General features: G+C 36.0%; 1 protein-coding gene across 4 annotated transcripts in view; it reads right to left on the bottom strand.

Moving 5' to 3' along the window:
* Positions 1–26,807, bottom strand: part of LOC143223352 (homeobox protein cut-like 1) — a 403,865-nt gene that overhangs the window by 303,705 nt on the left and 73,353 nt on the right. The window contains exon 1 of one of the 4 annotated variants that reach the window (XM_076451246.1): positions 23,887–24,352. The exons of the other annotated variants lie outside the window; for them this stretch is intronic. The gene's annotated coding sequence lies outside the window, so the exon portion shown is untranslated. Of the gene's footprint in view, positions 1–23,886; positions 24,353–26,807 lie in introns of those variants that run through there. 4 annotated transcript variants of the gene reach the window in all.

Raw genomic sequence — 26,807 nt, 5'->3', positions numbered from 1 at the left:
TCAACTCGTGCCGCGAGTAACATAAGCATGTGTACATTTTTTACATATTTTTATGATTGTTTTATTATCCTTTTACTGACATCAGTAATGTTTATTCAAAAGAAGGAAGACGATTAATAAATTACAAGAAGTTGTAATGACTGTGTAGCGTTAGTTATAAAAGATTTTGCAGTTTGTTTGTCGAATTTCGTGTAAAGCCAGCTACTCGAGAGATATCTGCGTTAGCCGTCACAAATTTAAAACTAATAGACTGGAAGAAGAGTTGCTAGTCAACTCTTGAGTTACTCTTTACTAACAAATAGTGGGATTGGTAATAGCATTTCAACGTCCCCCCGGCTGATAGGTGTTTAAGTTAGGTTTCGAGATTTGAACTCTTGACCTGCAATCGAGTGCCCTAACCCCTAAGCCATGCCAGGTCTGTCTTAAGAGAAAAACTGACGTTACTGATACATTAAGAAAATATATAAAAATCAACATAGTATAAAAAACAAAAACAAAAAACGCCTACATGAAGTAGCGGTCTATGAATGAACCAATTTCAAGATCCATATTTTAAACATATGTTGATACCGTAACTGCAAACGTTTATTTCTAAATTCAAAGGTAAATAATTTCTTATAATAAAAGTTTAATAATTGAACATTAACGTGTATCACCAGTAGAGGGGTCAGTGAAAAGCAGTCTTAGCTCATCGTGATTATTTAAAAATGAAATATTTGTTCAATAAATTATTCAAGTAGCCTTTAGGATTAGTGTAACTAACATACAATCAATAGGGTATGCCCAAAATTAACTTCGACGAAAAAGACTGGAATGATTCAGTAAATGAGTTGTATTCATCATATCGACATGAGGTCTTCCCAAGATAATAAATAAGGCTAATTTTGATTTGAAATTCTTGCGGTTAAAAAATAAATAAATGAAAAAATACAGCTTGCTTTAAAAGATAAACTTTGTTTAAGAGTCCTATGATTGAGTAACCGCCTAGAGTTTTGTTCGCTTTTGTATATAAAGAAAAGCCTTATGGTTAAGTAATATCAGCGGGTAAATTTAAATAATTTCACGGTGATACTTGTCCACTATAGCTGCAGATGTCAGAATGCACAGAGAAAGCATCTTTAATCATTCACAACTTGATCCCACACTCCATTTCAGGCATTGATGTGATCCAGTCAAAATACTGTGCACACAGATCAGTTTACAAGGTTAATCTAAGGTCAACTATTACTGTACTGATGTGTACGGAAAAATGTTGTTTATGCACTGTATCGTGTTGTTTACTTCGAATTAGGTACAATACTACTCAATTAGTTATCTGTGCTCTGCCCACCACGAGTATCGAAACCCGGTTTCTAGTGGTGTGAGCTCGCAAAAATACCGTTGTGCCACTGAGGGGCATTGTGTTGTGTAGGATATATGTTTCTTTGTTTTTATATAAACGTGTTTACTACATTTTAGTACTTGCTATTTTCCATTATAGGTCAAGGTGATAGGTCAGTTGTTTGTCCCTGATTATCTCGACTTTAAATACAAAGCAGCTACATAATATTTTTACTCTAAGAATATTAACGTAAAATCGCAAGTTATTCTTATTTGTTTGAATTTCTTGCGAAGCTGCTCGAGGTATGATGACGAGAATTGTTAAGGCTGTATTCACTTACTTTCCTTTGGTTCCAATTGTTAAGGCTGTATTCACTTACTTATCTTTGGTTCCAATTGTTACATGTACTTCTTGTTCCCAACTACACGTGTGTGTGTGTGTGTTTGTGAAAGGCCGTCAGAAGTAAAGCCGGTGGGGCAGTGGACTTACATCGCTAACATCTGGGATACGATTCCTCGCGATGGACACAGCAGATAGCCCAATGTGGCTTTGCTGTACAACATATCAGGAGGTTAAAAGCACTTCGCAAAAAAATAGTGTTTGTTTAATCGCGAATACAGGCACTAAGATGTTTTTCATATCTGAATACCGCACTGTCCATCATCAAACCATCGCCAGAACAGGCATTGCAAAGAATCTCGAGAGGATATTAGTTATAATTGGTGTCAGGCCTAAAAAAAATCCTAGTCACTTACTGATAACATAGGTGGTTAAGGCGCTTGCTTCATAATCTGAGGGCCGTGAATCCCCTTACCACCCTGGAAACATTATAATATAAGCCACAATCCTACTATTCATTGGAAAAAGAATAGTTCGACACAACAGTTAGCGGTGGGTAGTGATAACTAACCGCCTCCCATCTAGTCTTTCACTCGTTTGTACAACGGTAAGTCTACGGATTTACAACGCTAAAATCGGGGGTTCGATTCCCGTCGATGGGCTCAGCAGGTAACCTGATGTGGCTTTGCTATAAGAAAAGACACACACACACACTTTCACTCGTAAATTACGGACGGCTTGCATAACTCTTCCTAATATTGTTGCAAAATAATTTGCAGCCTTCTTTAAGACTTTCTATAATAAATCAAAAGTATATGCTAATATTAACAAAATCATCACAACAAAATCTATTGTTTCAATACATATCAGCTTTAAGACCAAAAGATGCCTTAGTTGACATAAAGGAAGTACAGTGTCCTCACCAACTAATGTCCCTGTGTAATCGCAAGATGAAATTACTGGAGTTTCAGTGATTGTTATATACAAACGTCTAGTTTGTGTGCACAACATTCACGAATGCATAAAGCCCAATGAATTGTCTTTGCTAAGTTTTACCAGATTGCTTTCGTTTATTCTTCACGTCACACTATTTAATGTAGTCACTTGCTGATGATTAAATCTTCAAGCAAACATATTGCTCCCAAAGGTTTCAATAAAAAACGCTTCTTTTTAAATTCCCATTTCTATTTTAAACTCATTTTAACACCCAGTCTGTGTATAGATAATACTTAATTCCGGGAAAGGGGGATATAGAGGTGTCACGGTTTCAAGTTAGGACCAAAAAATGTACTTTAATACAGGGCATGATCTGTTAGCCTGCATACAATCACGTTTTCACCTCTCAACAGGTTTGGTCACGAAGATGTGGAGTATAGGGGATTGATTGGGCCGTGTTTCTCTTACACAGAATAGTAGAAGTGTTGAAGTTGATAGAACACATGACTATCTTACAGCGGCAAGTAAAATTCGTTGCGCCTTCCTCGACTTAATTCGAGAAAACAGCTGAGTAAACGGTTTTATAGAAACGAGGAACTAGATTTTGAATTGTGCAACATGTACAGCCATTACGAGGATTGTAACGAGGATTCGACCTCGCGACCCTCAGATTACGAGTCGAGCGTCCTGACCACCTGGCTATGGCAGGCCTAACAGTTTGACAAAGTTTCTACAAACTTTCCACTGTACGTGAATGTAGACTTTCAAGTCCACGTTCATGAAACACAGAGGCCCAAAAGTCTGTTGGAGCTACATCAGAGGAATTCTACAGTTGTATATTTAATGGAACGAGATTTCTGTGATTCCTGTTTCCTTCTTCCCATAAAAATAGACACTGGTTTGGAGGTTTTGTTGAAAACTCATGCACTCTCTGATTTATAAAATTTCACCAACTTCAAATCCTAGTTCATCATATCATTAATGGTATTAGCTGTGGCACTTCGAGTCCGAGGGTTCTCTTTTTTTTTCAATCACATTATTTACTTTGTGAATGTTTTCTGAGCCCTTTGCCATCGTAAACACTCTACTGTGCAGTTTTTTTACTTCCACATAGAATGTTGAAAAATTCCTTTTTCTAAATGATTTGTCTTTTGTTTCTACATGGTTTAATAATCTGTGTGAATATCCAAGGCTGTGACATAATTCTCAGGTTATAGCTGTAGCACGCTGACAATTGCTCAGGAATTCGCCTGGAAACAAATATATAAGCACCAAACAATGGACTGTATCTGTGGCGACATATTATACTGATATACACAAATAATCCATTTTTTATCGCAGAACATCTACGACAAACTACACAGAGGAATACAAGCGAATAACTGCCCGTACTTTTAAACTGATACATTTGAAGAAAAGCAACCATCGCCAACTCTCACCCAAACTGATTAATGGAGTTTGACCGCCACTCTTACTGCGTGCCCACAGCACTAAAAGTCCAGAGCGAGTTTTTGCGTCAACTGGCTGAGAACCATGAACCCTTGGTTTCACAATTAGACACGCTATCCATTCGGTCATGCCAGACAAAATTAAGTTGGACAATGGTTTATCTGTGTTGTGTTCACCGTTTGGATCGAGCCCGAATTTTAGGGTCATAATCTTCCAAGTTTATTGTTGAATGAAAGGAACCAAATCGTTCTTAACCCAGTTTCGAATCCCTGATCTTGGGAACGTAGGATCCGGTCAGATTGGTTCTCATTGCGAAAATCATACACTACGACCACTTAGAAAACTATTCGAGAATCTTTTTGAGTTATTTTATATAGTTTAGATAGAATTTATTGCTATATTGTGTTTTTTCTATTTCCTAACCACTTCAATACACGTCACTGTCGTGACTTACAAAATATACCCAGATGCATATCAATCTTAGAGCTTCTCCAATACTGTCCAAGAGTCACTTACTGTTTGTGTATCTACTGTGTGAAAAATTACTGACTTGATCGATAGTTTCATAGCTATACATTCTGTGCCTTCAGTTGTCCAATGATAATCTAAAATCACATCCAAGAGTCAATACGTACATCACAGAAACATGTCCTGTTTTAGAGTTAACACTAACATATTAATTAAAGATGTTAATCCAAGATAGTATTTGGCTCTACTACATACAAGTAATACAGTATCATCAGTGGTTGTAGTCTTACAGTACCTATGAATTATGAAAACGAGAACAAAAATGCTAACCTGTCATTTTCAAGAATTTTCAATACAAAATAGTGAAGTTAAAGCACGGAACTTAATAATACTAAAAAAGTATGAGAGTTACAACACTCGTTATTAGCTCTCGTGCAAAACATACCTTTCAACGTCGAAATGATACTCTTCAAATGGTATATAATTAACTTAGTTTTATGTTTCATTACTTCGTTCGCATGGCCAGGTGGTTGTGGCGCTCCACTCGCAACATGTTCCGATGTCCCACATGTGCCACCAAACATACTTACCCTTTCAGCCCTGGGAGCGTTATAATGTGACGATCAATAGTTGGCGGTGGGTGGTGATGACTACCGGCCTTCTCTCTAGTCCCTCACTGATAAATTAGAGCGGCTAGCGCAGATAGCCCTCGTGTAGCTTTGCTCGAAATTCACACGCATAAAAAACAAGAAAACATTATTTCGTACAAAAGGAAAATAGCGATAATTTTCAACGTAGTTGGAACATTAAGGGAATGGCAGATCTCAGCCGAAGTATGAATACTTGTAGACAATAGAAAAGAAAAGCGTAAAACGTGGGTACACCACGTTCGATCTGACGAGACGCCTGGTTCTTAGATAAACACGTAACCCGTAACCTCTAACAACAAAAGAAATTAAAACCAAAAACTTTTTAATTCACTCAACATTTTTTTCTCTAAAGCTTTTTCAGGGGCAGCTTTCTACTTTGATTGGTGATCCAAAAATTTAATGTAAAATTAATTACTTATATCATCATCATCCCCCCCCCAAAAAAAAAAAATAAATAACCTAACACATCTCATTACCTTGGATGATGAAATAAAATAATCAGACAAATAGGCCAGGAACAAGAGGCTTCCCCCACAGTAAAAATTTGTACTCATAAAACTTGAGTACAAACAAGAATATTTAAAAGGATATTCGCACCTTATTAAAGCAGTATATACTGTATACATGAGAATAAAGCGTCTGTAAGATTTAACCTTTCTTTGTAAAGCACATGGATTAAAATCATAACAATTAATAGCAAATAACGATGCTCAAATACACAATGTTCCGCATCCAAAGTTACCCGTAGCCTAGCATGGAAGGGTGATTGGGGCGCTCCACTCGTAATCTGAGGGTTGAGGATTCTAATCTCTGTTGCACTAAACACAGTCACCCTTTCAACCATGTGGGCGTTAATCACACTTTTCGTTGGTAAAAGAGTAGCTCAAGAGTTGGCGGTGAGTGATGATGACTACCTGCCTTCCTCGAGTCTATTACTGCTAAATTAGGCACGGCTAGCACAGATAGCCCTCGTGTAATTGTGCGCGAAATTCAAAAACGAAACAAACAAATCCAAAGTTACCTTTCACTGTATGCAGCCAATCGAGTAAAGATAGTTGTCCTTTTAATGTGACAGAACAAGAAAAAAATGTAACAGGCTACTAGAAATGGTTCACTATGGGTACTAAAGGTTGCTTTTCTTCTTATTCTAACTTTGAACAAAGTTACACTAAGTTTTTATTTCTGTAATTTTGTTTTTTAAAAGTTTGTTTCTTTGTAATTAAACACAAATGGACTATCTGTGCTTTGCACACCACGAGTATCGAAACCTAGTTTCTAGTGTTATAAGTTCGCAGACATACCGATGTGCCACTGAAGGGGGAATTTTGAACAAATAGACTGATAAATAGCCCATCGCCAGTTCTTAAGCGTTATAAGGGTGATGGTCAGACACCAATATTTGTTCAGTAGCCCACGAGTTGGTGTTGAGATATTGACTATGTACCTTCCCTACAAGGGTAAAATAAAGAAAAACTATTTCCTTGTCACTGTTTAAAAATTAGTATTTATTAATATAAAATAAAATACCTTTTTCTTGGGGGGAGCGAGTATCAGAATCATAGAATGCATTAATTTGTACTAACTTTGAAAATGGTATGACAGCTTTAAAACACTGAGAATCATTGCTGTCCTCCGGGTGCTCGTCTGGAAAACTGGGGGATTCTAACGCCAAAAATCTGGATTCAATAACCGCGTTACATATACCACATTGTTTTAGCTTCGTGTTCATCAAACAAACAGCAAAATATTGCTATAGACCACTAGTTGAAGATTATGGACGGCTAACGCAGATTGGATTTGAGTACTTAAGTACTAGTACTCTGCCCGAATATTCCAAAACAAGCAAACCTAAAGTCTGGTTCCTGCATGAGGAGTAATATGTAAATTAGGATGTCTGTGCTAACTATAAGAAGAATGAAAAATGGAACTTACCCTCGAACTTACCTTGATTAGTATTAAATGAAACGTAAAGTGACTTTTTTACAGATCAGCAGATTATAAACCACTCATTAACTTGATTTTTAGTCATAAAATAAACTACGCCTTTGAAGAAACCTTGATTAATGTCAACCATACACACATTATAAACAGACAGAATGTTTACAGATAAGCCACGCCTTTGAAGAAACCCTATGGAAGTTAATTTTATTTGTTAGCCAATTTCAATAATTTTTAATAATTATGTATCTTTTAATTTTCTCTGATTACTTATACTACTCAATTTATCTTGCCAACTCGAAGTAATGATAAGTGGAAAAACAACAACATGCACTTTACTAACCTCCTTTTTGTAGAGACCCTTCTCGTTCATACACCATAGGCCCGGCATGGCCAAGCCTGTTAAGGCTTGGGTCGCGTATTCATCTGAGGGTCGCGGGTTCGCATCCCCGTCGCGCCAAACATGCTCGCCCTTTCAGCCGTGGGGGCGTTATAATGTTACGGTCAATCCCACTATTCGTTGGTAAAAGTGTAGCCCAAGAGTCGGCGGTGGGCGGTGATGACTAGCTGCCTTCCCTCTAGTCTTACACTGCTAAATTAGGGACGGCTAGCACGGATAGCTCTCGAGTAGCTTTGTGCGAAATTCAAAAACAAACAATTTATACACCATGTTTAAAGTTACTTTATAGAGACTTTCCTCATTCGTATATTGTGCTCAATTGTACTCTATATTTTCTGTGAGATCTAGAATGTAATATGATTATTGTTCTATACTGTTTGTTAAGGAGCTGTTTCTGTTTATTACATTTCGCCTAAAGCTACTTAAGCTATCTGCAGGAGCCGTTTCTAATTTAGAAGTGGTAAACTAGAGGGAAAGCAACTAGTCAACATTATTCTCCGAATAAAGGGATTAACAATAATATTATAACGAATCCACGGCTGACAAAGCGAACGTTCTTGATTGTGAGATTCGAATTCGCAATCGAGTGCTCGAACCATCAGGCCATACCAGGTCTTCTTGCCGGAAATAGTTTTCAGTTCGTATTCGAAACCATGGTTGTTACAAGTTCGTAATACTGAAACATTAGACGTAATATACTATGACAGTTTGATGTTTTTAATGCGAAAGAAATTTTGTTCACCTAGTTATTCTGTCCATTTTCGTATTCTCAGACGCTTTTAAAAGTGACGAAACTTAAACTTCTCAGGTTCTGTGTTTTTTTTTCTCCCACTTTGACATTATTACACTTATCGACCTCGGCTAGAAATTCTTCACCGATGATTATTTCCTACTTGTTCGTCAAAATTTACGAAAACGTTAAAAAAAAACACACAAAAAATTCAAGTACTCGCTGACAAGAGGTGTTTGCGTAAATTACAAAGTTCAAAGATGTACAGTCTTAAGATGAAAAACAACAACCTGTTAATGCACGTGAGCTGTAATATTCCATCAAAATAAAACTGAAAACGACCTGAATAACAACAAACAAGATTAGCAGTGTATGTAAAGTGCTATTAATACACTATTATTTATGACAACTGGTAAACAGTCAACAAATGATGATATGAATAAGATTATAATTAATCTCTCCGTGACGTAATATTACAATTAAACCTTTGACGGATAATTAAACACAGGGCTGGATTCTACAACACAGCACTTTGGTGTTTCGTGAAATATTGATACGAACGGCTTTTCAACTAAGACTTTATACGTTGTAACCCAACTAGCCTGTTTAACTCCAACACCGAACAACGTGTCACGACAAATGTATTGTAAAATCTAAGGAAAACGGGTAAGATAGGACGCCTTCTAATGGTTTTAGGCTGCTTCACATTAGTAAACACATAACTCTTACTATTTCTTAATTACAGTTCATCTTCATCTCTAGTCTGTAGTATCGGGTAAGTAGATGTTAATTACAAAACTACACAATGGGCTATCTATCTATGCAATTCCCACCACGGGTATCGAAACCCAATTTTTAGCGTCGTAAGCCTGCAGATTTACCGTTGAGCCACTGGAAGAGAGGGGGAGATTCTACGTTGTAGTAAAGTCGTCTGCTTATATAACGACATCACACTCAGTTTTATGACATAAAACAATTTACATTTTCCGGTATCACTGGTGCGTTCCATTTTTTTGTGCTGGATAGCCATCTGGTGGTTGGAAACACGAAATCACTTGCTGAGGGAACCACAATTTTAAATCTAAATTAACACTTTATTCTAAAAACAAGTTTTAGAACATACTTCATTTGAGTCTGCGCTTAGGTGTAGTCTTTCTAAAAAACAAGACGTGTACGTATTTTATATTTTTGGCAAAGCTACTGAAGCTGTCTGTCACTTTCTTGAATTCTAACTACTGAGACCAACTGGTGGTAGGTGGTCATTCAGTAGCACCCACCATCTACTCAGAGGAATCAGATGTCACCTGGAACCCTCAGATTCACAGTACAGACACGCTAACTTCGAGATCACGCCCGGTTCACAGAAACCGTTTAATGATCAATAAATACACTGCTGGCCAAAACATTAAGGCCAATGAACAAAAAGAAAAAATATGCATTTTGCGTTGTTAGACTCAACCACTTATTTGAGTAGAGTTTCGAAAGATGAAAATAAGAAAAGGGAAAATAAAAATAAAAAACTTGTTTAGCATTTAAAAGGGAAAATGTGAACACTATGAAATTAACCCAAATACTAGCTGATTTAGGGATATTACCTAATGAATCGAAAACACTTCATTAACAGCAGCTTTTTCTATATTATTACTCTTTGAGATTTGGTTGGTTATGAAATTAGTCCAAATACTAGCTGGTCAAAAGTTTAAGACCATACTAAAACGAAGCGTTAATCGGTAAACACGTAACGAAATTTAGTCATTTGTGTTGAAGCATTAGCGTTGTCAACATCTCCCTCTGACATTTCCTGTGTTACGTTGGGTGAAAACATGGCAAAGGCTAAAGAGTTGACAGAGTTTTACCTGGCAGAATTGTCGAGCTGTAAAAGCAAGGTCTCTCTCAACGTGCCATCGCTGGTGAGATTGGGCGTAGCAAAACTGCTGTTACAAATTTCTTAAAAGACCCTGAGGGATACAGAACGAAAATTTCAAGTGGTGGACCCAAGAAAATTTTGCCGGTTTTGAGCAGGAGAATTCAATGGGTTGTCCGGCAAAACACCAGCCGATCGTCTAACCAGATTAAGGCCCTTACGGACACAGAATGCAGCTCAAGAACAATAAGATGGCATCTACGAGAGGAAGGCTTTTAAAATCGTAAACGTCTTCAAAGGCCACGCATCCTTATTGAGTGAAGGCCCTCGCTTGTGTGGAAATGACTGGATCTTTCATCAAGACAACGCTGCAATCCACAATGCCTGCAGAACAGGATTTTTCATGGCGAATAACGTGATTCTTTTGAACCAATCCAGCGTGTTCGCCCGAACTGAACCCTATTGAAAATGTTTCGGGGTGAATAGCAAGGAAAGTTTATAGAAATGGACGTCAATTCCAAACAGTGCATGATCTTCGTGAAGCCATCTTCACCACTTGGAATAACATTCCAGCCAGCCTTCTGCAAACGCTTATATCGACCATGCCAAAGCGAATGTTTGAAGTTATTTGTTATGATGGCCGTGCAACTCACTACCGAGACCTCTTGTTGGGCATTTCCTACCCTGTTTAGGACTTCTTTTTGGTATGGTCTTAAACTTTTGACCAGCTAGTATTTAGGCTAATTTCATAGTGTTCACATTTTCAATATTAAATGCTAAAACTTTTTTTATTTATTTTTATATTCCGTTTTGTTATTTTCATCTTTCGAAGCTCTACTCAAATAAGTGGTTGAGTCTAACAACGCAAAATGCATATTTTTTCTTTCTTTATGTTCATTGGCCTTAAGAATTTGGCCAGCAGTGTATATATAAATATATGCGATTGAAATTATTGTCAGTTCTTCATAACTACTGTATCATATAAAAAGTAAAATCATATTTAAAATATATTCGGTTGGCCTATTCCTACAGTGACTTTGAACTTAGTCTGATCATCTTTATCTTCAGTAGTTTAGAATTTAATGTTAGTTGCATACAAATAAACATTGTTTTTTTATAGATTTCGAGCACAGATTTTTTTAAGTGAGAGGTGACTACCTATACTTTTAAAACATGCGGTAAAAATATGTTTAACACAGTTATCGATATCACAGTGTTCAACGATCACGTCAAGACGTTATTAAGTCAATTTCAAGAAACTGGCAAACATGAATCAAATGTTTCAACGTTTTTCTCGCACTTGTAAAAATAAAATACAGAAAGAAGAACGACTGCTATTCGTTCAGTATTAACCAACTTTTTAGCCTTTAAATCTTATTGGTCCTTCAGTTAATTATCTGCTAATAGAATAAATATATATAAACTGTCTAATTGCCCTCCAGTGGCACAGCGGCACGTCTGTGGACTTATACTGCTATAAAAATGTTTCGATATCCATTATGGGGTATAACTTTGCGCTTAACTTCAAACAAACGAGCTGTCTAGTTAGGCCTTTACCACGTTTCGCTAACGTGTATATTTTTGGAATTTGAGAGAATGAAACGGAAAAAAAGTAGTTTATTAGCATTGACATGTTCAAGAGAAATGACTGCAAATATTATTTGCCTGGCCTTTTGGCCATGTAAGGCCCGGCATGGCCAAGTGGGTTAAGGCGTTCGACTCGTAATCTGAGTGAAGCGGGTTCGAATCCCTGTCGCACCAAACATGCTCGCCCTTTCAGCCGTGGGGGCGTTATAATGTGAGAGTCAATCCCACTATTCGTTGGTAAAAGAGTAGCCCAAGAGTTGGCGGTGGGTGGTGATGACTAGCTGCCTTTCCTCTAGTCTTACACTGCTAAATTAGGGAAGGGTAGCGCAGATAACCTTCGTGCAGCTTTGCGCGAAATTAAAAAACAAAAAATCGGCCATGTATTCACTAATAGAGAGCGCTACAGTCAGAATAAAAATACCACCTATTCAGTTGAATTTCGAATTTCGTAAATGTGAGTAATTTAGGGATATTACCTTATGAATAGAAAACACTTCATTAACAGCGGCTTTTTCTATATTATTACTCTTTGAGATTTGGTTGGTCATGTAACGAAATATCTAATAACAGAGAACGCTAGCTACTTTATTTTGCTAAGTTTTTGCTCGAATACTTAACGAATCATCGTTCTGGCCACCACAGCGTACAATCATGAGAACACACAAATACGCACATACAGAACAACTAAATATTGTATTTAGAGGGTATTAATACAACAACTGAGTATTGTATTATCTCAGATAATACAATAATTTCAAATATTTTCCAGTATTCTCACTTGAAAATATTTTTCATCACAAACTCTTTAAAAAGATAGAGTAAAACACAGTGTTTCTGTGTGTGTGTACGTTCATGTGCAATACATGAAAGTTGTTACAATGCAGAACAAATTAAAACAAAATTCTCAATTTCCTTTTCATCCTGACACTCTTTCTCTGTAACACAACGACTTGACACTTGTAATTTTTAAAGGAAATACACAATGACGAGCTTACTACTTAAAAGATGCGTATGTCAATTAAGGACAGTTTAGAAGATTGGCTAATCATGGAATGCGATGTCTTCAGATAAGCATATAAAAAACAGTCAACGAATAAAAATATTTATTATTCTATTCTTTCTTGCACAGACTCACATACGATTTACCAGTTTTTATCCTTGAGAGAACGTATACTAAATTAAGTGTTAAAGATGTTACTGTTACTTAGCCACCCTCGTATTTTACGTTTATATTTTAGTATACAGTGCCACGAAAGCACTTGTATCCCTGATAATTCTTACCCTTTTAACAGGTTATATATAAAAAAACAAATAAAAACAGATAAGCTTCCACGAGGTTTGATAAAATAGATCAATTAAGTAACTCACATGTGATATTTCATGGTTCTATTTCATTATTAAAAATTTCACCACCTCTCATAACAGTTGTGATAAACGTGCCCTTTGTAAGGGTTTCATGAATGTAATTAAAATACAGGATTCGACATGCCCACAACATACCACTAAAAATGTAACTAGTTTAAGGGCAGCCACGCAGATAGCGGCTAATACTAAATGGCTGAGCCCTCATTCACTCACTTCTTGGTCAGCACTTGTAATTTGGGGACGGCCATACCTGACACTTATGGGTCCCTTAACTGGTTGATTAACACGTTTCGCAAAAAGTGGCATTCAGGTTTATCATACCAATTTAAAAAAAAATTGAGCGCATTATATATAACTGTTTGCATATATGCTTGCTATCTTTGTAAGTAGAGGTAGAAGACGGTTAACACAGCTTACAGATGTTTTACCACAAAAGTAATCTGTTTCATCTCTTTTTTCTTTTCTTTTTTTAACCTTGATTAAGTTAATTTAGCTGGTATCACCTATCTAAAGTAGTCTGTTTCATCTCTGTTTTACCTTGGATTAGCTAGTATCATCAGTCTAAAGTAAGTAGCCTGTTTTACTCCCGTTTTTTATTGTAACTCCGGGTCGGATTAACCAACAGTCAAAATAAGTTGTTTTCTATGGCTCCAATGTTACGTTGCTCAAATCTTTCAAATATATATTAAATTTGCATGGTCAAGGTGTTTTAAACTCTCCAAGTGACTTTTTTTTAAAATTCAAAATGCATATAATACATGACGTCTACTTTTGTCTCTTCCTAAAATAACCGAAATTAGTTTCTCAGACAAGTATAAATCAAAAAACAGCCTTATTGTGAAACTATTATATTTAAAACAAAAATGAAGACTTCTGACTTTAATTTGATTTAGCTGTATCTTTTTTGTTTTGTTTTGAAACTACCTTTCTCTCGGCCCGGCATAACCAGATGGTTAAGGCACTTCACTCATAATCCGCCCTTTCCCCCGTGGGGACGTTATAATGTGAGGGTCAATATCACTATTCGTTTGTAAAAGAGTAGTTCAAGAGTTGGCGATAGGTGGGGAGGCCTGGCTCCCTTCCCTTATACTCCTAAATTAGGAACGACTAGTGCAGATAGCCCTCGTGTAGCTTTGCGCGAAATTGAAAACAAACCAGAACCTTTCTCTTACTTCAGCCAATGATTTTTATGGTCAAATGATATACCGATGTTTCTAAAATTCTTAAACCGTATAAAAATATGGTGTATTGCAAAAATAAATCGTGTAACACACTACAGTCGTAAAAACTTAGACTTATATAACACAAGTAGCCAGCGGTTCTTAATTTCGTTACCTTTGAGGCTCTTGACGTATTTAAAAAGTCTGGGGTTCTCCAACCTATAACTTTAACATCGTGATTGAAAAAAAACAACAGTAAAAACAATAACATCTCCTTTGGACATACTGTATCATTTAATTAATTCAACGTCTTTGTTGTCGACACATTTTCTGGCGGCTCCTCAGAAAAAGTTTCAGGCCCCCCAGTGCGATCATGTTCACTTGTGTACTTCAAAGTGATCTAAACATCGTAATTGTTTTGCTCTAAACTGTAATAAAATAAAAACGTAAATGTATTCGTTCAACTATTTATAGACACAAATCATAAAGAAACTGATGACTTCCACTTTGAAACTTATATAAACGGTTTTGAAAATTCAAGACATGGAAATTAACTTTAGAATTTATCCCACAATATTCCGAGGAACTATGTCTTTCTCGAGAATATTTCAAACGATTTAGTGGAATGTTGAAAGCACGTGAAAGAGAATGAAACACGAAACTGCACTTTTGTTCTTTTTTTTTTTAGACTGTACAAACATCTAAAGTTAAGTCTCAGGGCAACCTCGCAGATAGAAGGCATGTTGTAACTGGTGGGTAACTCGAGCTATAGAAAGTAGTGACAGACATTTCGTTAAGAGGGTTATCCAAGCAAGTCAGAAGAGGAACGCCAACCGAGTTTTGCTCTGTTTAATCCAAGTAATAATTGTTCGTCCGTACCGATGATTGAAAGTAGCGTTTCTATACAATCTTTTCATGCAATTTCAAACAAAGTTCGTTCATCTGTCTATTGTTACGTGTAAATCCAACTGTTCCTCAAATATCACCCATGTAATGTAATTGAAGAAATATTGGAAAGGAATCAAGAATGAAGAATCCTGGCTAATAATACAGAGAGATACTGATGATAAACTGGTGGGAAAAAAGCCATTCGCTAAAAGAAAAAGGAAAGCGTCCTCGTACCGTGAGTGTGTTGATTTATTCAATGATAGGATGATTATGGACGGTTAGCCCTCGAACTATCTATATTTGCCAGTTTTTATCTTCTTATATAATATAGAGGTACTTATGACTGCGCCGCACAGTAGTGCTTTAAAATAAACATAACTTGACAACATGCGTTCATTTCTTATAGTTTACGTTATATTTCTTCTTATAACGAGTGAAGGCTGTTGTGTTTTGTTTTTTTGCTTGTTTCTGGTCCCGAGGCTTCTTGCTTACAACCGTTGGGTCATTTTAGATACTCATGTATCTTCAGTGTTTCTCGGGCAAGTTTCGCATGCTGATGGCCATCTCATCTCCAGGTATCCGTTCCTAGTTTAGCGGAGAAAGACCAGAACGAATGACGCTAGTCAACACCATCTACCGCCAACTCTGAGGTTACTCATTTACGAACGTAAAAGGGATTAATAGCCACATTACAATGCCCTCAAAAATAAATTAGCGAGCACGTTCGGTGACGGAGATTCAAGGCTGCGACCCACAGATTGTAGGTCGAGTGTTCTAAACACCAGCCCAAGAAAGCGCATCAAGGTTAGGACAGAATAAATATCTCACACAGGTTTATGTGAAAAGCATTTCGGTTTCCATTATGAGGCGGGAAGTTGAAACGTTGTCCAAAAACTACCTAAGGGTTGTTCTTTCCATTCATCTTGTCTCTTCGATGGAACGGCGATAAGTGTAGGGACTTACAACGCTAAAATCAGGGATAAGATTCCTTTCGGTGGATACAGCAGATAGTCAGATGTAGCTATAAAACCACACACATCATTCACTTTTCTTTGATTTGATTTTATTACTTTTCTACTCTGTTGTATTTATTTTAAATACAGCAAAACAAGATTGCGAATTCAAAGCTTTCGTATTTATTTACAGTGATTACATATATGAAGACCGATTAATAATTAGATTCACAGAAAATGTAAGATCTTTCCTCACTGCTAAAAATACGGCAGGGCATAGAATAATTATTCAATATGAGAGGACTCATCGGTATAAATATGCCGAAAGCTATAATTCATTTAAAGTTATATTTCGGAAATCAACGAAGATTTTAGAGTCGTACGAGTTATCGGTATTTATTTATGTGTTCACATTACAAAAAATAATAAAAATGCACGTGTGTGTGTATGTATGCGTGCGTGTAATAGAAAACCAGAATGAAATCTAATTATTCTAACGAATGACTAGCGCTAGAGAAGTAAGAACGAGCCAGTTATACATATGAGTGGTACATCTCTAGCTTTAGTCATCTACACGTATCTCCGCACTTAACCGTACGCCGAGCAAAGGCATAAGAATCAGTGTGAATTGTGAAAGGAAGGCTATGGTAGAAGCTCACTCGACTGAAGCAAGGAAATCAATGAAGATATGCTACGGATAACTTTGATGTCGAAATGTTCTGACATGAGGATTGAAGCAGAAATAATTATTCATTCTCTGGAATGGAACAACTACAGGCGCTTAACCGCGGAAGCATCCAGAGACCATTTGATAGCAAAAAGAACGACAAAGTTTGGGTCTTTTTATGCAAGACTGCTCGTCCTCTAAAATTTCCTTTCTTCAATAAGCTTAAGAGTCATACTTCTGTTGTCTCTTTGCACAAAATTCTTTTGTTTGTGGCACAGTGAGCACTTCTCCACAAGACAAGTAAAAGCGATTATATGTCATTAACAGAAACGATGGAACTGTTTTACAAATATGAGATCATCTGTACCGAAAATCTTATATATGTAGATACACTTATATATTTTTACAATATTTGCCTTTTTATATAACGTATCTTTGTTCATTTGTTTGTTGTTAAACACAAAGCTACACAATGGACTATCTGTGTGTTATAAGCTTTCAGACTTAACGCTGAACCACTGAAGGGGGAGTATGCAAGAACAGTTTGCTCGTTTGTTTTATTTTACAGCAAAGCCTCATTAGACCATCTGCTGACCTTATCGTAGATAAGTCCGTAGACTAACATTATTGAGGGCAGTACAACTTGTCCTTTTATATATATAATAGAACTATGTTTTAACTTGGTCGGTTTTACACAGGTAAAGTCTTTGGGCCAGATGTTAATACTTTCCGTTTGAATTGTTATTTTAAAAATAACACTTTATCAGGTGTGGGATTCGAGTCCTCAACTATAAAGAGAAGCTACCATAAAGAGAAGCTACCCACACGGCTGCAAGGACTTAGTCCAACATGCTATTCTATCATTCCGAATTTTCTCCTTCGTAAATCATCAATGGCCGTGAAGACAAACACACTTTAAAGGTATCCTAAAAGTATAAACGTGTTCGGCAGTTATCAAACCAGATAATACCCTATTTCAAGTAAAGATATTTTAGTGATATCTGTGTAGATCTTCTTCGTTCATTGTGCCTGCCACTTGAACAAAGAATAATAATTTACCATCCTTAGACTGTTTTTTCTTCTTAATCTAAAATAGGTAAAAAGTAGCTGTTTAAGATGTGAAGTAAGAATGTCTAGTTATATCCAGAAACATTAGAACATTCCAGTACATTCTTAGAGAATGAGACACTACCTCAGAGTAGGCCAGAAGTCATAGCAAGGTCAATCCATCTTTATAACTTAGCTGACGTCATTACTGTATCTCTAGACATGTAGTTAACTAACATAAACGTAAATGTGAAAAGTATTAACGTAATTTGGAGACAGAGTATTCTTTTAAATGTGAGATAATGGCATTTGGTATTTGTTACCTGACCTTAAGAAGTCAAGTCACATCTTCCACATGAAAACACGAAGATAAGTTAAACAAATATCAAATTATGAGCAGATATGAGAATAAAAATAAACTTGTGTATAATTTCAAGTGGCGTATAAAATACAGGAAATATTATATTTCTTACAACAGACTGATCATCAGAAATAGTTTCATTCTTACAGTACATAATGACAACGTTTAACTACTTTTGTGTTTTATATCAGTTATTATGTTCACATATATTTCTCTATGGCCCGAACGAGATGCGGACCAAGAAACCTTGGATATACAGTCGAGCATGCGTCAAATACGAAATACACATATATTTCTATACCCGTCAAATGTGTTTAACCACATACCGATACAGCAAGGGAAACTGACAATATTCTATCAAGTCACGTGGCTTGTCTGTCTTTCATGCTTTCTTATACTGAATATTTATACATACGTACGCACACATACTGCCGATTTATATGATCATTATCTTGAAAATCGAGTTTCTTCTAATTAAGAAGGAAGATTTAAAAAAATCAATATTCGTAATGGAAAACGCAATAAGCCTATATGGGGTAATACTCTAACAATTTATCTTGTCCAGTGCATCAAGTTGAACTAAACATTGTTGGTTAATAAATACATGATATACATCGAGACAAAGTAATGAAAGCACATCGAAATTATTATTTCGCTAATTAACAGACTTTTCTTTCTGTTTTCGTGCTTCTCATTAAATACTGTACCCAGATGATAAATAGGACAGATGCCTTGAGCTCGTATATAAATATTATTATACACTTTCACCCTAAAAATCGTTAACTGAATAAATAATTATTTGAACAGTTTGATTCAATGCTATTTACAATTATTTGGGTTTTCAAACATATCTGTATCTACATATTAACTCAACATCTTTAACATAATTCCAGAAAAAAACAAATTCAGTAGATTAAGGCATAGTCGTTCATCAGAGCTACAAGAAGCTCCAATATACAACTGTTTCTTTTAACTGGTAATAAGGCTGAACAACCAGCAAGTGAGGAGAATTCTTCTAAATCTGTGCAACGACAACCAATCGTTCTCTGGGAACATTTGGAAATAAACTCTGTACAACATTTTGCAACTAATATTTCATCTTCAGGTGAAAAGCTGGAGAATTCATTTTGTTTATTCTGTCAAAAAACATCTAGATGTCGCTGAATTCAAGTCAGAAACAAGAACTTTTGAGTCACCTTATGTCGACTCTTCTTCTTTTATACAACAATGAAAATCCTGATACATCTCAAGTCCTATACTCTCCACCCAAGCAAGAGTGTGTGTTTTTCTTATAGCAAAGCCACATCGGGCTATCTGTTGAGCCCACCGTGGGGAATCGAGCCCCTGATTTTACCGTTGTAAATCCGTAGACTTACCACTGTACTGGTGTGGGGGGACCAAGTACAAAACTGTAACTGTTTTTTTTTTTTTTAACTTCGCCAGAACATATACACACCTTTTCGAACGGGAAGAAGAAAAAAAATGTGACCCATCACAAGCCTTATTCTTCACCCAGATGAACGAGTACAACCTTTTTGAATCACCTCAAGACATGTTATTCATCTTCAAACCAAGGTGAAAACAAGAAATCCTGGTCTATTTCAAGAGGAGGTCAGAGGTTACAACGTATTTCCTACTCAGTTAATAATCGAAAATCATGTTTAGGTTACCCCACGACGTTCTCCAAATTATTGCCACGAAAAAAAAACTTCGGACATCTCTAAATGTTACCCATCACCCATGTAACAAACCATAATAATCTTATAAAACCACAGATTGTCCACTCAGATGAAAGACGAAACCGTACCTTTTTCTTTCTTCTTCTTTCTTGTTTTTTTCAATTCCGACATGGCCAGGTGGTTAGGGCACTCGACTCGTAACCTAAGGGTCGTAGTTTTCAATCCTGTCTCACCGAAGATGCTTGCTCTTCCAGCCGTGGGGGCATTGTAATGTGACGGTCAATCCTACAATTCTTTGGTAAAAGAGTAGCCCAAGAGTTGATGGTGGGTGGTGATGACCAATTGCCTTCCCTCTAGTCTTACACTGCTAAATGAGGGACGGCTTGCGTAGATAACCCTCGTGTTCCTTTGTGCGAAATTCAAAAACAAACAATCTTTCTTTTTGATAGTCATAGGTTTAAGTCTTCATCCCAGTAAGACACGAGAATTAATATTGGAATAATTTAAGAGTTGGTTTTTCATCAGGATGGGTGACGCGAGTTATAACTTACTGGACTATTCCAGAATCAAAAAGTAATGTAGTAATTAACCATACGAATTGCTTTTAACACTGTTAGACGAGAAGTACTTTATTTAAACACAGTGATAGTTAAAATCAATAAATGCATTCTTACAAGTATATATACACCGAACTTATAATAATTTTTATTGATTCATTGCCACACGTTTTTTAAAACAGAAATATTATTTCATAACGTTCTAATTTGCCTTAAATAACTCTTTGTACTAGGTTTAAAAGAGCTTAAACACACCCCATAGAAATAAATGAATAGTTCCAAAACGTTTGATAACAATTTCAACATCATTTATCTATATGTTTATTATTGTTGTGAATAATATCAAAGGAAATACCAAGAGTGAATTTCATAACCTGAAGATTAATTTATATCAATATATATCAGAAATTGAATATTACCATAAGCAACACATTACAATAAAAGGGTTATTACCTGTCGGTAATAATGCTTCCCTTCTTTATTGCAATCAATGTAAATGACAACATCTGTGCTGAACTCATACCAAGAAGATATTTATATACAGAGTAAATATTCTCCCAGCCTGTAATATTTTTACACCATAATATCAGGTATGTTTGTTAAGAAGTGTATACCAATAACGAGTATTTCCAGCAGGCTTGATTGTGTTGCTCGGCTGAAGTAACAGTTTATTAGCAGGCTTAGTTGTATTGCTATGTTAGTGTTTGGACTTAGAAGTTAATTAGATGTCGATATGTATCGAATTTATAATATTTTCCAACAAGATTGATAAACAGTTTTCTTTCTTAACACAAATATATTTTAATATACAAACAATAATACAATTTATAATAACGGTTATTATAAATATTTATTTAAAAATAATGATTTGTATACGAAAGTTTTACAAACTTGCAAATAACACTGAATATTTAATCGACAATTCACGACGATTGAATTAATTCTATCTTAGTACACAAGTACAATTCATTTCACGGGAAGCTAGCTAGCTCTATTATTGGCTGGTCTCACACGGTTTGCAATATAACTTTTCACCGAGGTAAATGTCTAATGTCCTCTTAGAAATACTAACGTCTGAAGTTAATTCACTGAAGTTGAACGATTTGCAACGTTCGAAACCTATAAATGTTCTTAGCCAAATATCTGCACTTTCCCGATTTATAAGCGTTAATAGAATTATGACTTCCCAGATTAAAAGTATACTAATCGCAGCAAACAAACAACATAAAACTTAGCTGAAGTTTCTAAAAAATCTCCTCTCAGGCACAATACATACATAGTACATTGTTGATTCTTACACTCAAGAATCTTCTACAAATTTAGAGAGCAGGCGGGACTTTCGTAATATACATTTAGCAATATAAGTTACATGCACTTCCAATATATATTAAACCGAAACAATTTTTTGTTTGTTTAGAATTAAACACAAAGCTACACAATGGGCTATGTGTGCTCTGCCCACCACGGGTATCGAAACCCGGTCTTTAGTGTGTAAGTCCGCAGACATACAACTGTGCCACTGGGGGGCAAACCGAAACAAACGTAGATATTAAAATAAATATATTACAGTAAATCCGTTACACTAGGCTGGAGTAAAAGTTCATCAATAGGCCTAATTGTGTTTCTAGAATGAAGTAACAGTTCATTATTAACTCATTATTAACTTTGCGCATCATATTTTGAAAATGCTGGTAAACAAGTTCACTCGTCGCATATATGGCTATAACCAGACATTCTCAGCTGTGGCGGTTATTCAGCTTTTACCTTATAATTTTGATACAAGCCAACAGGGTATGGTTTTCAAATCACCCAAGCTTACTGACTTAAGGGCGAGAAACACGGTCTATATACGTCACCGACTACAAGACTGCTTGCAAATATGATGCAATTGTAATGTCTAAAATATTACAATTTATCTTTCAGATCAGAAATTATTTCGTACATTCCGCTTTGCTCGGATAAACTAAGGTATTATTGTGTTACTTTCTACACTATGCTTTACTTGACTAAACACGAGTTATTGTGTTACTTTCTACACTATGCTTCACTTGACTAAACACGGGTTATTGTGTTACTTTCTACACTATGCTTTACTTGACTAAACACGGGTTATTGTGTTACTTTCTACACTATGATTAACTTGACTAAACAAGGGTTATTGTGTTACTTTCTACACTATGCTTCACTTGACTAAACAAGGGTTATTGTGTTACTTTCTACACTATGCTTCACTTGACTAAACATGGGTTATTGTGTTACTTTCTACACTATGCTTTACTTGACTAAACACGGGTTATTGTGTTACTTTCTACACTATGATTAACTTGACTAAACACGGGTTATTGTGTTACTTTCTACACTATGCTTTACTTAACTAAACACGGGTTATTGTGTTACTTTCTACACTATGCTTTACTTGACTAAACAAGGGTTATTGTGTTACTTTCTACACTATGCTTCACTTGACTAAACAAGGGTTATTGTGTTACTTTCTACACTATGCTTCACTTGACTAAACAAGGGTTATTGTGTTACTTTCTACACTATGATTAACTTGACTAAACAAGGGTTATTGTCTTACTTTCTATACCATGCTTTACTCGGATAACAAGGGTATTATTGTCTTACTTTCTATACCATGCTTTACTCGGATAACAAGGGTATTATTGTGTTACATTGTACACTGTGCTTTTACTCGGATAAACAAGAGAATTACGTTACTAGTGAAACATTTTATTTGGCACATTGGTGATAAAAAAACAGAAAATGGTAATTTATGCTTAATATATTTGTTTTAAGGGCTGAAAAGAAAGTCTTACGTCTTATTCTACGTTACAGCATTTGGATGTCAAATAAGTTACAATTAAAACAACAGAATAAAAAAGCACGTGCACCTCAACTCACCAAAACAATATTCATGAGAATTCAGAGGAAAAACAAGGAAAAGAGATACACGTGAAACTTGAATGCAAAGCAGAAGGGATGAAACAACACGTGTAAGCACGTGAAATGTAACATGAATCTTCCCACGGCAGGAAGCTGTTTTAAGACCTACACATGACAAGAAGAGAGGCTCTTAATGACAAAGACTGTTCCAACAAATAACGAGAGAATCATGTTAAAGAAAAATTTACCCCCATGCTATCATACGGTAATTTAGTTAATATATACGTTTGTACGAAAATTAAGTTGTCGCAATCTAACAAGCTCGTTATTTCTAAAAAGGTGTTGCGTAAATAACATTCTTGCCGTGCTACATTAGCCGTAGGTCAGAGGTAAAGGTGAGAGGTCAGAAAGGATGAGGGCAAGGAAGTTGAATCTGTGATAACTTTCGACAGCGCATCCCCCATGGAGCTATAGTTGGACGTTTGTTTAGGAAGCCACGCTGCTGTTAGGTCGGCTGACAGCTCATTAGAAAACAAAGTCAACAGCATATTCCGTACTTAACAAATGGACTTGACGGCTAAATAAAAAATAAAAAAACAGATTCTCAGACCGCACAAGGAAATGATAGGAGTCGATCATACCTATTATATGTCGTGGCGTGGGCCTCCACCAGCCTACGTCCCACTGGAACCTAATTAAAGCGTTACTGAGAAAGAGCTGTTTGGATGAAACTTGCGGTGCGTAAAGCTTTAATACCATATCTAAACATTTACCTGTCACGAGAAAAGCTGTAGTTCGCTCTAAACAACTATCTTTGTTTCAGAATTAGCTGAATTAGCAAGTTGCTATTTCTGATGCACACAAGGTTTTTTTTGTTGTTGTTTTTTACAACACCTAGAAGTAACACTTTGCCTCGATGCCAGAAAAATTTTATTTATACAGCAAGAGCATCTTTCAACTTTCAGAAAGATAGAAAGAGCCAGAGAATGTAATTTGGCATAAGTGTTTAGTTCCCATATCAGCCTCTTCATGGATTCAACCGGATCAGCCCACGCGTTTTTCTTCTTATCACAACCAATGTTCTCTGCCCGACTTCAACGTATAAATAGACTTACGCACATCCATATGTCACTTAAATAAGTGCATTTCTTTCTCGATTTATCAATAAAACTATGGGACACATTCCGATTTATGTCAGTTTGTTTATTTCTGCTGGACCTACATTTTTAGTTGTTTTTGTTTCTTTACAGTCAATAGCGACGTCTACACTTTGTACATCCAGTATCTCGAAGCATACGTATAGCCACACAGGGTCATAGTATACAAAACAGGGAGAATATATTTACTGCTTCTTTATAAATTTTGGCCCGGCATGGTCAGGTGGTTAGAACGCTTGACTTGTAATTTGAAGGTCGCGGGTTCGAATCCTCGTCCCACCAAACATGCTCATCCTTTCAGCCTTGGAGACGTTATAATGTTCAGTCAATCCCACTATTCGTTGATAAAAAAAAATAGTCCAAAAGTTGGCGGTGGATGGTGATAATTAGCTACCTTCCATCTAGTCGTGCACTGCTAAACTAAGGGTGGCTAGCGCAGATAGCCCTCGTGTAGCTTTGCGCGAAATTGAAAAACAAACATACTTTATAATTTTTAAAACAAACGTTTTTGTACCAGTTCTCACTATCAAATTCCCTTGACAATATTTCCCTTTTATTTTATGAAACAAGGCTTCCCGATATTTATTTTTAAGTTGAAACGTAAGAAATCTATACTTGGTTAATTATACTGATAGTCACGTTAATATTTAGTTTCGCTCTAAGTACATAGCGTACTCTAATCGAAATTAATTATTATTCAATAACTATCTGGAGTACCCGTCCCCTGAACGGCAGTTCGATAAATTCATGATCAACAAAAGGTTATCTTAGGATATGAAAAGTAGCTTCCCTTATATGTAATTGTAAAAAACGCACGTAAAAAAATGCAAAACTGAACATTTGTTTGTACCCTCTCATGAACCAAATGAACCTCCATACCAATTTTGGTGAAGATCCATCCACATCCTGTGAAGCTGTTACATGACCATACGAGAGACAGTACCATTATATGTTTATATAGAAATGTAAGTCCAATTTTTATTAATTCATTCAAAAAGCTAGAGCTAACACTGTAAACGTATAAAATTAAGCTTCCAGATTTCTCTTACTGTTTGCACTTCTTGAAATACTTTTATTTAGACTGTGTCTTTGTTTTCCTAAACAAGAAGTACCATTTATCCGACCGGAAATTATCTCAAAGTTGCGTATGATCTTGTAACCATTCTATTAAGTAAATTCGATCTCAGTTACCAAAGTGATACTTTGTAGGAAACTAAGTGTAATACGAAGGTGTTAAACAATATTACAATGAATTATCTTACTTTGTTTGCTTGTTTATTGCATACTGTGCAAAGATAATCGAGGGCTATCTGCACTAGCAGTCCCTAACTTATAAGTGATAATCTACAGGGAAAGGCAGCTAGTCAACATCACCCACCTTCAACTCTTGGAATACTCTTAACAGCTGCAAGTGGGATTGACTGTGACATTATAACGACCTTCCAACTAAAAGAGCAATCACGTTCGGCGAAGGAATTCTAATCCGCGACCCGCGAATTGCGAGTCGAGCGCCTTAATCATCAGGCCACGCCAGGTCTTCGTTTATCTCTTGAGCAATAATACAGTAAAGTAGAGCAAATACGAGTGTTGCAGAGAAATTCATCATATTACTAACAAAGTGACTAACATTCAAGTTAAACACAAGGATTGATTTTTGCTTGTGGGTTACATTTAGTTCCGTAAAACCGTAAATAAATTGACACCTTAAATATATTTCTATGAATAAGGGACGATCAATACGAAATCAATACGAAAAGTAATAAAACCAAATAAAACTTCTTCGCACCAACATTCGTATATGAAAAAATAAGCAGTATAAAAATAAATAAAATGTTATACTAAATGTTGTCATAATTGTATTGAAACACAAAAGATGAGTGGACGTCATAAAATAGTCTGTCGTAGTTGCAGTAGTCAAAACTAACAACGGTAATTCTAGGCACTTACAATGCTCAAATCCGGGGTTATTGCCCACTTGCGGCACAAAAAATAGTCCAATGTGGCTTTGTTCTAAAACAAACATAAAATGTTTATTAACCATGAGTAGTTCTGTGTCACATGACGTAAACAAGATGAGTTTTTAGTCTCTCCCACCTTGGATAGCGGTAAATTTAGGGACTTTAATGTACACAACCTAGTGTAGTTTTGCTCTGAAAAGAAACAAACAAACTCTCTTATATTAATGAAATAACTGAATTGTACAAAAAGAGGATAATTAATGCCTTATTTATTTATTTACTAAATCAGTAATAAAATCATCACATTAAGTTTTTGTTTCGTTTTGAATTTCGCGCAAAGCTACACGATTACAATCTGCGCTAGCCGTCCCTAATTTAGCAGCTTGTCGTAACCACTCACCGCTAACTCTTCGGCTACTCTTTTACCAACGAACAGTGCGATTGACC

The sequence above is a fragment of the Tachypleus tridentatus genome, chromosome 1, assembly GCF_004210375.1.
Source record: "Tachypleus tridentatus isolate NWPU-2018 chromosome 1, ASM421037v1, whole genome shotgun sequence".
In the NCBI taxonomy this organism is placed as follows: Eukaryota; Metazoa; Arthropoda; class Merostomata; order Xiphosura; family Limulidae; genus Tachypleus; species Tachypleus tridentatus.
Note: the sequence above shows the minus strand (reverse complement) of the source record. Positions and strands in the feature narration are given on the sequence as shown.